We start from the raw sequence: 13,437 nt of genomic DNA on the forward strand, positions 1-13,437 counted from the left end.
TGGGGCTGGGCAAAAATGACAGGAACCAGGGACAGTAGGACCCAGGGGAAGTCTGGCAGGCTCCCACAACAGCAAGGCCCACCCAGCCCCACTCCACTAGCTGGAAACCCCAGCAGGGGCTTCTGGCCTGGGACCATGTGGCTGCACCAGCACCAGAGCCTCAGGTAAGTGGGGAGGACAAGGAAGGAGCCCAGGGAAAAGTGGTGCCTCCCCTGCCCTTTGCTGGTGCTTCCTGCTGCAGCTGCTGACAGTCTGCGTGGGGCTGTCCTGAGCAGGCACGGGCAGCCCCAAATGGGTTGTGAGTGGCTGGAGCATTAGGTGGCAGCCGTGGGGCAGGGGAGGGGCCGTGCTCAGAACCAGCTTGTAAACCCCCTCTCCCCTGCAGCCATTCTGGGCCCTTTGCCAGCTCCAGGCTCACCTGTCAGGGTTGCATGCAGAGGCAGCAGCTGTGCCCCCTGCCCCCGCTTGCTGTGTCGGGTAGTGTTTGCTGCTGCTGCCTACTCAGACATTGCATGCTGGGCAGCCCAAAGGCAACAGTGGCAAACTCTGCCCAGCATGGCAAGTGGGGGGGGGCTGCAGCTGTTGCCGCTGTGGTGCAGCCCTGACGGACAAGCTCAGAGCCAGCATAGGGCCCAGGCTGGTAGCAGGGGTGGGTTACAAGCTGGTGCTGAGCATGGGGAAAAGCAGCCCCTCCCTGACCCTCACCATCCTGCAGCCGCTTGCAGCCTATGTGGGACTGCCTGTGCCTGCTCTGGACCATTCCATACAGCCTGAGAGCAGCTGCAGTAAGAAACGCCAGCCACAGGGCAGGAGAGGGGCCACTTTTTTCCCTGCACTTAGAGCTAGCTCATTACCTGCCACAGAGGAGGCGGTCAGGGCTGCATGCTGTCCTTGGCCTGTACTGTGGGGCTGGGGGGAAGCTGGAAGTGAGTGCATGCATGGGACCCACACTGGTGTCCCAGGGCCAGCATGGGCAGGACCCATAGCAGGGAGGCAGGAGTACAGGGGTCCTGGGAAGCGGGGGCTCTGGAGTAGGGCCAGCTCCCCCCTCTACCTGCTGGTGCAGCTAAACCCAGCTCCACAGACCCCTGCCAGCCTGTGCCCTGCTCTGGGCCCCACCAGCACTGGCCCTGAGACTTTGGTTTCAAGACATTGAGATATTGGTCCTAAGGTGGTGACCAGGGGGCAGGGCACCTGTCAAGGGGTGGGGCTACCCATGCAGCCCTTGACAGCTTGCCAAAACTGGGTAAGCAGCCCTCTGCCTAAAATAATTGGCCACCCCTGGGGTAGCTGCTGCCAGCCTGGGCAGCTCCCAGCAGGCATCTGGGATGCTGCAAGCCCTGCTGGGAGCAGCCTGGGCTCCATGGCTATCAGCAGCTATCCAGAGCCAGGGCCAGCTACAGCTGCGAGGCTACAAACAGCTGTGGGCCCTGGCCCTGGCCCCAGCCCCAACAGGCACAGTGCCAGCACCTGCTGCCTCCCGGAGCCTGGGGATGGGAGACAGCTGGGGTCGGGGTAGGAGGGCAGCAGCTGTTTGTAGCCTCCTGGCTGCAGTTGGACCCACCTCTGGGTAGCTGTTGATAGCCACAGAGCCTGAGCTGCTCCCATGGAATCCCTGCTGCAAGCAGCCTGGGCTCCGTGGCCATCAGCAGCTACCCAGAACCTGGGCCAGCTACAAACATCTGCTGCCTCTCCACCGTGGCCCTGGCCCTGGCCCCAGCCGCTTTCCAGACCTGGCCCCAGACTCCAGGGAGGCAGTACATACTGGTAATGCTCCCCACTGTGCTGCCCTTGCTGCTTCTGCAAAGCAGCGTTGGAACCCAGTGCAGCAGGGCACAGTATGGGGTGTAGAAAGCTGCCTGCTCCCTGTTGCCGTGCCACACTTTCCCTGCAGGCCGGGGCAGCAGTGAGGGGCACAACCCTGCACTGCTGCCCACACTGCTCCCGTGCACACTGGGGAAGTGTGGCAGGGCAGCAGAGAGCTGGGAGCAGACAGCTTTCTGCAACACCCCCCCCACTGTACCCTGCTGTGCCGGGTTCCAACAATGATTTGCAGAAGCGGTGAGAGCAGCACAGCGGAGAGCATTGCTGTTATGTGCTGCCTCCCCAGAGCCCAAGGCCGGGTCTGGGGCTGGGAGGCAGCTGGGGCCAGGGCTGGGGGTGGAGAGGTAACAGACATTTGCAGCTGGCCCAGGGTGGGGGTCAGGGGCTTTGGGTGGGGGCAAAGGGCAGTAGGGGTGGGGGTAAGGGCTTTGTGTGGGAAGCTAGGGTCATGAGCATGGCTAGGGGCAGGGGCAGAAGGAGGGCATCCTGCCATATACTCCCTGCTCTCATTTTGTTTTTCTGGTATGCCAGCACTCCAACACCTTCCAAAGTAGGCATTATGGGGTTTGTCAGCACTCCGGCCAAAAAACATTGCCTACCCCTGTAATAGACTATCCAAGTGGAATAAATACAATTACCTTGTACACACCCAATAAAAAAAAACTTCTTTCCATGTTCAAAGTGCTTTTTATTCTAAGAGTATAATGTGTTTATGCCATTTTGCATTAATTTGTATTATGCTAGATAGAAACATGATGCAAGGTAACCCAATGTAATATGACAAAGCACAGAGAAAATTAAAAACAAGATCAGGTCTAATCTATTTATATGGGTTTCTAATTTAAAGTAGAATAAGCAAACAGAAGCAAAGGGACTAGCAAAGTGTATGCAACCTTTATAAAGGAGCCTGTTATCAGAATTTGGGAAGTATGAAGTCTCTAAAGATGATCTATGTAAAAGTACTTCTGTATTCCGAATCTCTCTCCAAAGAGTTCTAACTCTTTTTATTATGTAGCTAAGTGGTTCCCATGAAACTAAACTCCTATTCTAATGCAGAATTGTCAAAAGAATAGATTTTAATAAAATACAATAATACTAAAAAGCAAGCCTTCAGCAGCTGTTCCTCGCACCTATTCTTGGAGAACATATTTTACAATTATATCAATAAATTTAAGATAAAGGTGATTTATTTTGTTATATGTGCACTTTTTGTACTGTGCCATATGTATAGTTGATGTGTTCTTAGTGAATGAGATCGTTACAGAAGAGGGTTTTTTGTTGTTGGTTTCCCCCCCGCAACATAGCACATTCCTAATAAAACAATTAATGGCAGAGAAGTATTTCACTTGTCATATTTTATTACTGAGTTATCTATGTGGACTAAATAGAATATGCTTTCAAAACAATGAATTGCAGCATAAAAAATTTAAAATTTTAAGTGTTTTGTTTACTTTCAAATTATAAAGTTCTTTGTTATTGACAGGATGTTTCCTTACACTTAAATTAGTGACAGTGGATGAATATTTTTATTTATTTACTTCATTCACAATAAACTTTGTTACTTTTTCAGACCAGTATTTCACTTGTGGATTTTTCTAGGTTACTGAATGTCTGAGAAGTGGTGAACAGGGAAGAGATGGTGAAACAAACACTTGCCTTCCCCACCACTCCTAATATGTGCTATAGCTCAGTAGTCATTAATTTATAGTCTTTTGGAAGGTGAGAGACTATTTCAATTCCCCCCCAGTAACACTCATCTGCAAAAAGGACTCCAGAGATGATCCTGAGAACTATACTGAGCCTCACTTATATTCCTGGCAGATTGATAGAATCTGTAATAAAGCATAAAATCAGCAGAATAAATATGATGTGCTGGGGAAGAGTAAACTTGGTTTTTGTAAAGAGGAAAGTCTGCCTTGCCTATCTACTGGAACCCCCTTGACCATGTGTTTATTAACATGCTCAAAGAACTCCATCTGATATATATACACACTAAAAAAACTTTTAAGAAGGTTTGTCACTGGCAACATTTTTACACAAATAGAGAAAAAGAAAAAGAATTGTCATGGGATTAGAGGGGAAGTTCTTTCATGGTCTGAAAGTTGATTAAAAGATATTAAACAAATTATAGGGTTAAATGGTAATTTTTTTTCAGCATGGAACAAGGTTAATAGTGGGGCATCTCAGGGATCTATACTGGGCCCAATTTTGTTCTGGGCCCAAGGAAAAGGGAGTGTATAGTGAAATCATGGTGTGCAGACCAGACTAAATAATTTTTTGGTAGTCAGATCATAATATAATGGGATTGGGAGGAGCTGCTTGAAGATTTAAGAAAGGTAGGTGAATGGGCAAAAAAGTGACAGATGGCAAGAGCAAAATAAAACTCATGGGGACAAATATACATACACAGTACTGGGCATTTACCTAGCTATTATGACTCGGGGAAGAAATGTTGGAATAACTTTTGTACTTTTCTAAGAACATTGACTCAATGTATAGCAGTAACAGAACAGCCAATAAAATGTTGGGTATCACTAAGAGGGGAATTGAAAACAAAACATCATGCCACTGTATAATCCACTGTGCACTCATATTTTGAATACTGTGTGCAGTCTCACCTTTCCCATCTCCAAGTGCCTGAATTAAGAAAGGTACAGAGAGGAGTAACAAAGTTGATCAGGGATATGGAACAGCTGCCATGCCAGGAAAAATTTTAAAAGGGTAGGACTCTTTAGTATGGAAAGAAGAAAACTGAGAAGCGGTATTATAGAAGTCAATAAAACCATGAAGAATATGGATAGTGAATAGGGAACTGTTGCTCCTCAAGTCCCAGAATAGAAGAACTAGGGGTAGCCTTTGAAATTATCAGGGAGAAGCTTTAAAAGAAGCAAGATTAAGTACTTATTTACACAGTGAGAGCATCTATATGTTGCCCTATAGCAGGGGTGGACAACCTGAGGTTCCAGAGCCATATGTGGCTCTTCAGAAGTTAATATGCATCTCCTTGAATCTTTGCACAAGCAGATGGTGACCAGCTTCCAAATGGAAGTTGATAATTCCAGATGGAGGCTAGTCACCGTGTACTTGTGCAAAGATTCAAGGAGATGCATATTAACTTCTGAAGAGCCTTATGTGGCTCCGGAGCCACAGATTGGCCACCCCTGCCCTATGGTGACATCGTTACTGTGCCATGCTTTAGTACTTCCTTAAAAAAACAAGATTGTAAACTAATCAGCTCCACAGTAAAGCACTGATTTTAGGGCATGGTAAATTAATTGACTCCACAGTAAGATAGTATTGGGGACAATGCTAGCTTATGGCAAAGTGATTTACTGAGCTGAAATACAAGTGTAGATGGTGACCATGGGCATAAATTGCACCTGGTCAGCCCAGCCAACTGGGTCTCTGTTCTACCCTGGCTCAAATTGCTGTTATCCAGGCTGCACATGTAGACTTTATGCCCAGGAGCAGTTTACTCCAGCTCAAACTGCTCATGAGTTTGTCATATTAATTGCATATATGTACATGCACCCAAAATGAATTATATACAATGACTGGGCTAGATGGACTATAGGCATGATTCCATATGGCAATTTTTATGTTCTTATAATTTGGATGGAGGAGGTATTTGAACTCAGGTTTGTCATATTCCAGTTAAATGTGTGGTATATAGAATATTACTTTTAAGGGGCCAGCAGTGGGATGATGCAGTCTCTCCCCCTGATGCCCTGTGGGTGTGGTTTGTGGTGGTGGGTAGTTCTAGTTCTCCCTGAAAGCTGTCAGCATGTAAGTTGCTGAATCCTTTTCCTAATAAACAGGGATCCGGGTTTTCCAGTTCCTACAGAAAAAAAGGAAAAGTATGGATTCCCTGTTTTTATTGGAGAAAATGCGGATTTCCCTTTTTAGCAAAGAAATCCACAGATTCTCTGATTTTTGCAAAAAGCTCTTGCAGGCTGGAACAAGCCTGCAAGAGCTGATTGTGGAAAGGGCAGGAAATCCACAGCTCTAGCCAGAGGGGGAGGGAGACAGGGAAGGGCAGGGCCTGAGCCTCTGAGTCAGCCAAGACTGGGCTCAGGCTCAGGCTTCCTCTTCACCCCTGGAACCTAGAGGTAAGTGGGGCTTTGGCCAAAACCAAAGGGATTAATGAGCAACTTGTAACAAAATATTTGCTTCTTGAAAGCATCTAGCAATGGCATATAGTTAATATTTAGCTAAGGCAGAGCTTGCAAGATTGTTTCCTGCAGACTTATCCTGTCTGTGATAAGCATAACCATAATGTTAAAATTAACTGTCTGTACCAATCATAAGACTAACATGGGCCCCAAGAAGCAGAAGTAAACAACAAAACTGCAAACCATAGCTGACCTAACAGTTTTTGCTTAAAGGTCAGTAAAAATGACAAACCTGACCACAAGGTATAATTAACACATTTCAAAAAAATTCCAAAAGGAAGTAACTAAGTGGGTTGAACTTAGGCAGGGAAAAATGCTCATCTCAGACCCCAAAGTGATGTGGTGTGATTTGCTTATTGGGTAAACCCAAGTTTAGGCAGTAATGTATTATAATAATTTTGAATACCTTTTAACCCCATAGGGTAACAGCGGTAGGGTAAGATTGTGAGTAGCTCTAAAGCCAACAGATTAGCATAGGAGAAGATATAAAGGAACACGCACGTCAGGTGACCAGTAGGAAGGATGGAACAGAATGGTCATTGCTGTTCCAAGCCCAGACTCCAGAATCCCAGTGTGAGCAAGGACCAGATCCTGACTGAGGGACTTTCCCCAGTGCTGACTCTGACAACATAGATCGGGGATGCCTGACTTTACTGGACCAACTTGATGTGTACCTGGCACTGAGGGACTATCGACAAGTTGCCAGCCAAGTGGGAACTTTTTGTCAATTTGTCTGTCTGTTTTTATTATCACTGCCAATTTTTAACTTTTTTATTGCTATATTGTCTGTTTATTAGCTTAACCTTTTTATTAACTGTTATACATGTAAACCATATTTTTCTGTTAAAACATATTTTTGTTGCTATAAGTAAAATTTATCTTTACTGTTATAAGTGAAACTTGTCTTTGCTTCACTCCCAACTCTGCCTCCTCGATCCTGAACCAAACAGCTCAGTGGCTCATACAGTTGCAGTGCCCAGTCAGCCTACAACTAAATTCATACACTAACAGTGCCCGTTGGCCTGTGACAGGGCTTGGGGGCTGTGGGGCAGGGCTGGGGAAGGTGGCTGGGGCTGAGGGAGCAGGGGGTGCTGCTGGCCCCAGGTAGCACACTGCAGTCAGGTGCAGGCTAAACAGCTCTGGTATGGCTCCGAAAGCAGCGGTAGTGCAGGGAGGTTGTGTGTGTGGCGGCCATCACCCAGGCACACAGCGGCTGTTGCTGCTTACCTGTAGGGCCATGTCAGCAGTGATGGCCACTGTGTACAAAGCCTCCCTGCACCCCCACTGTGGAGCCATGCTCGGAGCTCTGTGGCTGGCTGCAGCTGTGGCTGCCATGTGGCGCGGGGTGGTGGTGGGGATACCTGTGTGTCGTCCAGCCACCACCACACTGCTGCTGCCCCCTGTGGCTGGCACACAGCTCTGTGGCACCAAGGGGAGGTTTTGCACACAGCAGCTGTCTCCACTGGCATGGCCCTGCAGGTAAATGTCAGTGGCTGCATGTGCAAGCCCTCCCCCATTCATCTCGCACCACTGCTGCAGAGCTGGCTGTGGAGTTGTGCAGTCATCCACAAGCCAGCCTCTCCCTCCCCTGGGCAACTAGATGGGTGGTATGCATGCCTTGCATCACTTACCCATAAATCCCCCTGCAGAGGGGCACCCATGCCCTTAGCCCCCTGCCTTGCACCTGACTGCAGTATGCCATACAGGGGCAAAGGGCATGGCTTCTCAGTGGCTCCTCATCCCCTGACTCTGCTCCTGGGAGTGGGCACAGGGGCATGCTCCCCCCATTCTTGATCTATCCCCACAGCACCTTCCCTTTCCTCTGCCCTGCCCCCCTTCCCCCCCTTCCCCCTGCCACACACACACTTACCTGCTGGGGTGGGCATCTGTGTGTGCCTCTGTGCCTGCATATCCGTAGGTCTGGGGGGCTGTTGTGATGAGCATCAGGAGGGCTGTTGAAGCTGTGGGGGGAGTGTGGGGCACCAGCAGACCTGGGGGGGGGCTTTAAAACACCCAAATCCATGATAAAAATTAATCAGAGAATTTGCAATTTTTAATCAGAGAAAACCAGGATCCCTGCTAATAAAGATAAAGCTGTTTACCACTCCACTGCTCTCTGCTGAATGGTGACTCAAGGAGAGAACCCCAAAGGCTTGGAGGTCTGAGTGACCCTGGAACCCAATGGCATAGAGTAAACACTATATGGTGTCAGAAGTGACCTATCACTTGGTGGAGTCACAAGCATCCTGATTAAGGGGGTTACATCTTTCATTCAAAGAAAAAAAAAGGAGCATTTCAAGCCTCCAGCAGCATTATCCTTTACTGAAAAAACCTGGGGAGAATGGGAGAAGATGGGAAAAGAAGCCTCCAATTATACCTTGCAGTCACAGGCTGAGGAAGAGGCAGAGGATTACAAAATTGAAGTCATGCTTCACTGCATTGGGGATAAAGCCCTAGATATTTACAACAACATGCAAGGGGTGTTTGCAGACCTTAATAAAAAAAACCCTTACAGAGGTGCTTGTAGCATTCAAGAACTACTGTGAACACAGAAAAAACTCCTGTCTTTGAAAGGCATAAGTTCTGGCAACTCAGATACAATGATGATGCAGGCATAGATGATTTTGTCACAGAGCTCAGAAGCAGAGTACAGCATTGTGAATTTGGACCTGCTGAAGATGTTATTTTGAGGGACAAAATTGTCTTCAGCATAACTGACTGCAAACTCAAAGAAAGGCTTCTGAAAATCCCTCCCTTGCCCTAGCATGGGCTGTGGATATCTACAGAGCAAAGTCTCTCATAAGTGCTCAGGCCTGAGTTATGTCTGCAGAAGCAAAAATGCATACAGTTGACCAAAAGCAAAGATGCCAGAGCACTTTGCAAAAACAAAGCAAGCCATCAGTGAAGTTTACTCCACAGGAGGGCAATCAAACTAACAAAGGCAGAGCTTTCAGAAGGTGTGGAAGCACACACAAGCCTCAGTCCTGCCCAACTTTTGGAGAAATTTGTTACAAATGCTCAGGAGTGCTCACTTTGTGAAAATGTGCATATCAAAGGGAGATGCTCCAACATCTGAAAAAGGAGTCAGCACCCTATATGTCAGAACAATGTCTGCAAGGCAGCATTCACAGACCTTTGATAATCAGAATACCTGGTATAGCACAGTCATGATTGCTGGCTTACTAGTTGTTTTTAAGTTAGATACTGGAACAGAAGCAAACACTATCACAGCAGATGTAGCAAAGGCTTTGCAAGGCAAAGTATGGAAGGTTCCAGCTCATGTTATATCGGTTGCATTTGGTGGTCCATGCATCAAACCACAAGGTGAAATCACTGCACACTACAAATCTGGTGCTAATGACTTTGATTTAACTTTTTATGTAACAGACAATAGTGACCCACCAATACCCAGTAGAGTGGCATGCACTACCTTAGACCTTATCACTCAGACTAGTCCATGGAATGGCTCTGACAACATCTGCAACCAAGACAGACCTTCTCAAACTATACCCAGATATTTTTGAAGGTGTGAGCCAATTTCCTGGTACCCACCTGGCTAGCAAAGTATTCCAACAGAAGAATTATGAGTGCTTTGGTGCCATTCCAAGAATCCACATAATTGCAGATGAAATGCTCATTGCAGTGGTTACCAAAGAGGAGCTGGACACTATCCTGAAACAAGTCCTGGAGAGAGCACGTCTGAAAGTTTAATAAGGACAGAATACAGTTTTTAGTTGACTGCATTAGGTATATGGGCCATATCATCTCAAAAGATTGTGTTAAACCAGATGATGACAAAGAGGAAGCCATCAACAGGATTCCCTTTCCAACAGATAAAAAAGGCCTTCAGAGACTCCTTCAAACCATTCAGTACTTGGCACAATACATTCCACATGAGTCAAGCCTACGGCCCCACTGAGGGTGCTTCTCAGGAATGACGTTATCTGGCAATGGGGATCCAAACATCAGGCAGCCCTAGATAAGCTCAAGCAAACCATCGCAATGGCACCTGTGCTCAGGGACTTCAGCCCAGCAGAGATGCTGGAAATCAAAGCTGACACATCCAAAGATGGCTTAGGAGCATGTCTGTTTCACCAGAATCAACCTATTGCATATGCTTCAAGGGCTCTAACACAATCCAAGAGAAATTTTATGCAGATTGAAAAAGAACTTCTGGCAATTGTATTCAGCATGACAAAGTTCCATCAATATATGTGTGGCACCTAGATGCGGGTTCAGTCAGACCATAAATCCCTGGAAGGAATTTTGTGAAGCTTATAGGAAAGGTATGGCTACAGAGAATGCTGTTGCAGCTCCAAAAATATGACATCCAGATTCACTATACCAAAGGCAAAGACATGTTAGTGGCTGACACACTTTCTAGAGCCACAGTGCTTACTCCTCCTCCTGAACCTGATCTTTTCAACTCAGAAAAGGTGATTCATGGTCTGATGGAAATGGAGCCACTCAGTGACCAGTTACTCTAGCAGTTACAGGAGCATTCAAAGTCTGGCAAGGAACTACAGGCCCTTAGAGTGCAGCATCATAATGGATGGCCAAGCAGGCCAAATGAAGTCAAACCTGAACTAAAGCCCTACTGGCCTCTCAGAGACCAAATCTAGATTCAGGGTGATTTGCTTATGATTGGGCTGAAAATAATCATTCCAAGTGGTGCAAGGGCCAACATGTTAACATTGCTTCACTCACCCCATCAAGGCATATAAGGGTCAAAAAGGCAAACTTGATAACTCGTGTATTGGTCTAAAATGAATGCTCACATCAAGCAATGGATTGCAAATTGTGCACCTTGTCAAGAGCTCCATCCCCGTAATCAGAAAGAGCCCATGATCTCACATGGGATTCCAGACCTGCCTTGGCTAAAACTGGCAGCAGGCATTTTTGACCTATGGGGACAGTCTTATTTGACCCTAGTCAACTATTACTCCAAGTACCCTGAAGTTTTGCACCTGCCAGACAAAACAGCTGGCATGGCAGTAGGCAAAATGAAGTCTGTATTTGCTTGCCATGGCATACCTAAAGAAATTGTCTGTGATCACGTGCCATTTTCAAGTTACATGATGAAACAATTTGTGACTGAATGGGTGACTAACCATCACCCGTTCTAGCCCAGGTTACCCACAATCCAATGGGCAGGCTGAACACACAGTTCAGACCATCAAATCAATGTTTAAGAACACTTTGCAGGATGGCTCTGATCTATATCTGGCTTCACTCAATCTAAGGAACGTACCCATTACTGGTCTTGAGTATGCACCATCGCAGCTTCTGATGGGGAGACTTTTGCACAGTACCCTCCCTGCTACAAAGGTGGTGCTAACTCCTAGACTACCATCAGCTGCTTAAGCACAAGTTGCAGAACCTTCAAAGGCACCAAAAGTGTTGTCCTGTGGGGTTAGGCCAACGATCAGGGTCTCAATATCACACTGTTAGACAGGAGGGCATGGTGTACAATTGCAAATACAAACAAATCAGTTAGATGCACACACACGCTCTAGGTGCATACATCCCCACTTGGCACGCACACATGCCCTACCAACTCAGGCACATACACATCCAAAGTTGCCAGCCTAGGCACATGCAGACCTATCACCAATTCAAGCACCTATATACTATACACACCAAAAGTTAGATAAAATTCAGTTGTCAATACCCACGCTCCCAATACACATACAGGGATCACTAATTCGTATATCATACACATGATGACACACACACACATATATATATTCACCAGTTCACACACAAACCACCTACATACACACAGGTGCATTCCTAACTTGGATGGTATGGTGTGAGTACATGTGTGCTTAGGGTACTTAGGATACTGGGGGGGGAAGGTTAAGGTGAAAGAGAGAGTTAAAGTGTAGGGAGTGAAAGTTGCTGGAACTGGGATTAGAACCAGTAGACTAGACAGAAGCTGGCTGAGGAACTGAGACTTAGACCTACTTTAGGTTAATTGACCTTAATTGATTAAAGAACAATGCCCAAAGCCTGCAGAACAGGGCAGTGATGCGGGAGAGAAGCCAGCACAGAGGCTGGGACTGCAGCCAGAGCCATGGGGAAGCCAGAAGATAATCGGGGAATGGGAAATTGGGACTGGGGCTGCAGGGGAGCTAGAGAGGGTGTGGAGGGAATTGAAAGATGGCTCAGGAAACCAGAGCTGTTGGAGAGGGACTGCTGGAGAGCTCAGGAAGCTATGGGGGGAAGAGCTGCCAGTGCTGGTAGCTGGAGAAGGAATCCAGCTGCCATGAAAACTGCGGGGCAGCCTGGAGGAGTTGTGGGGAAGTCAGTGGCAGGCCAGAGGACTGTGAAGGAGAGGGGGCAGCTAGAGAGGGTGTGGGGAAAGCCAGAGAACAGAGGAGGGGGGTAGGAAAAGTTGGGAAGAGAAGGCAGAGAGAGATAGAGAGTGGGGAGAAGTGGCAGGAGGCAGAAAGTGGCACAAATGGTGGGAAGAAGATGGTGGATGGCAGGAACAGGGCCAGGAAGCTAAAAGCAGCATAAATGTCAGCAAGGAGGTGGTGGATGGTGGGAGCGGGGCCGGGAAGCTAAAAGCATCAGAAATGGCAGGAAGGAGGCAGTGGACGGCAGGAGTGGGACCGGAAGGCTAAAGGTGGCAGAAAAGGGGAGACGGAAGTGAGAAGAGATTGGGAAATGAAGGTTGGGTGGGGATGAAACTGAGAGAGAAAGACAGAGATCAGAATTTAAAATAGGGAAGGGACCAGAGTTCAGTAAAACATGATCCAACTCAGGGGTTGCAAATGACAGTGGTTTTATTGAACAGGGGAAATGGTGACACAATATCTTACTGGTTCCTTTGTTCGTGCATGCATGCACGCACACACACATGCACACACAATGGCAGTAGGGGTTAAAGAGGCTTGGTGCAGGGGCTGAAGTCCAGGAGGAAAGAGATAGAGAGTCCAAATTGTAGGAAGAAGTGTGTGGATAATGTCTACCTGTCTCAGGGTGAAGGTTGATCCTCAATGGCCAGTCAGGGTCTCCTTCTGCACAGTGTTGTCCAGAGGGGGTCGCCGGCAGGGCCTCCGGGGTGGATAGGCAGTGTGACATGGAGTTGGTCTGGTCTGGATGGAAAGTGGTGTTCCTAAGGAGTCAGTTTTCATGAGGCAGACTACCTATGATCTTCTATGGGGAGGGTCAGTCCTGTTCCAGAGGGTTCCAGGTGTTCATACTGAGCATATGCAGCCTTGGCACAATGGTTGGTTGCATCATCTTTTGTTTCTTGAATGCTGAGGGTGGTTTCAATGGCTGGGTCATTGGTTCAGGTATTGGTTTTGATGGCTCCGTCATTCAGAGAGAGCTATTTTTAGACCTACTGACACTGTCTCTCAAGCACTCTCATTTGTCCCCATTCATTCAGGAACCAAGTTATATAGGAGGGGTAGGTATGAGTCATAGGTTA

At 47.4% G+C, this 13,437-nt stretch overlaps 1 long non-coding RNA gene across 1 annotated transcript in view; it reads left to right on the plus strand.

The window, feature by feature from the left end:
* The first annotated feature begins 5,550 nt into the window (after window positions 1–5,550).
* Window positions 5,551–13,437, plus strand: part of LOC109300398 — a 14,498-nt gene continuing 6,611 nt past the window's right edge. Inside the window, exons 1-2 of the long non-coding RNA XR_002098195.1 lie at window positions 5,551–5,610; window positions 7,429–7,433. This is a non-coding gene — a long non-coding RNA (uncharacterized LOC109300398). The remainder of the gene's footprint in view (window positions 5,611–7,428; window positions 7,434–13,437) is intronic.

This window comes from Gavialis gangeticus, unplaced genomic scaffold, assembly GCF_001723915.1.
Source record: "Gavialis gangeticus isolate Ggan-Ray unplaced genomic scaffold, GavGan_comp1, whole genome shotgun sequence".
NCBI classification, from domain to species: domain Eukaryota; kingdom Metazoa; phylum Chordata; order Crocodylia; family Gavialidae; genus Gavialis; species Gavialis gangeticus.